Here is a 1,135-nt window from a genome sequence, read left to right on the forward strand (position 1 = left end):
TTTGGACCCAGTAAACTTAGGTTTGAATGCCTGGCTCTGACACATTCCAGCTGTGTAGTCTTAGGTAATTAACTTAATATCTTTAAGCAAAATATGTGTTATAAATCCTAACTGACCTGAGTCGAAATCAAGGGTCAGATGCTCGACCAACTGAGCCACCCAGGTGCCCCCATCGTAACCATTTTTAAATGTACAGTTGGGTGGTATTAAATCCATTCATAAGGTCATACCACCATCAATCCCTATTGATTTTTGAATGAATCTTCAAACATATATAATTACTTATTTTTTTAATAAGTGAAATCATTCTGATTATTTATCTATCAGCTTTTGTTCTCCATTTAACTCTCTAAGAGATATTTCCGTGTCAATAAATGTAGAACCACTTAATTCTTAGCAGCTTTATATTTGCCAAAATATAGCCATAACGCAATTTATTTGACCTTTTCCCTTAGGTTATTTCCAGTTTCTTTCCTAATTTAAACAATGCTAAAATGAAACCCTGTACATCTGTATTTGAATATATGTGTAACTATTTTTGTTGGAAAGATTCCTAGAAGTGGGATTGCTGGTTCCAAGTATATATGCATTTTTATTTGAAAGATACTATAAAATTACTCTCCAAAAAGTCTTTAATAATTTATGTTTCCAAATGAGTATATGAAAATGTCTTTTTGAAAGCAGTCTTTTGACAGTAATATGCCAAAAGCCTTAAACTGCTCATGCTTCTTGTCCCATTGATTTTGTTTGTGGACGTCGTCTCAGAAAATAGTTCTAAAACACAAAACAAATTCTATACAAATATGTGCATTGTAACAATGTGCTCACATTGGCAGCACATATACTAAAATTGGAACGGTACAGAAAAGGGTAGCACGGCCCCTGCGCAAGGGCGACACGCAAATTCATGAAGTGTTGCATATTTTTAAAAAAATGTGCATTGTGTAAGTGAAATAAGTCAATTAGCCAAAGACAATTACAATATGATCTCACTCATATGTGGAATTTAAGAAACAAAACAGAGACTCATGGGGGAAGGGAGGGAAAAATAACACAAGATGAAATTAGAGAGGGAGACAAACCATAAGAGGCTCTAAATCATAGGGAACAAACTGAGGGTCCCTGGAGGGGAGGG

At 34.8% G+C, this 1,135-nt stretch overlaps 1 non-coding gene across 1 annotated transcript; it reads left to right on the top strand.

Annotated features, from left to right (window-relative positions):
• Nucleotides 1-820: 820 nt before the first annotated feature.
• On the top strand, nt 821-927 carry LOC114216857 (U6 spliceosomal RNA). The gene has a single exon (XR_003610849.1). It is a non-coding gene; the product is annotated as a U6 spliceosomal RNA (small nuclear RNA).
• Nucleotides 928-1,135: the final 208 nt, after the last annotated feature.

Source organism: Eumetopias jubatus, unplaced genomic scaffold (assembly GCF_037043125.1).
Source record: "Eumetopias jubatus isolate StellerSeaLion01/CBP00866 unplaced genomic scaffold, mEumJub1_p1.0 scaffold_4, whole genome shotgun sequence".
In the NCBI taxonomy this organism is placed as follows: domain Eukaryota; kingdom Metazoa; phylum Chordata; class Mammalia; order Carnivora; family Otariidae; genus Eumetopias; species Eumetopias jubatus.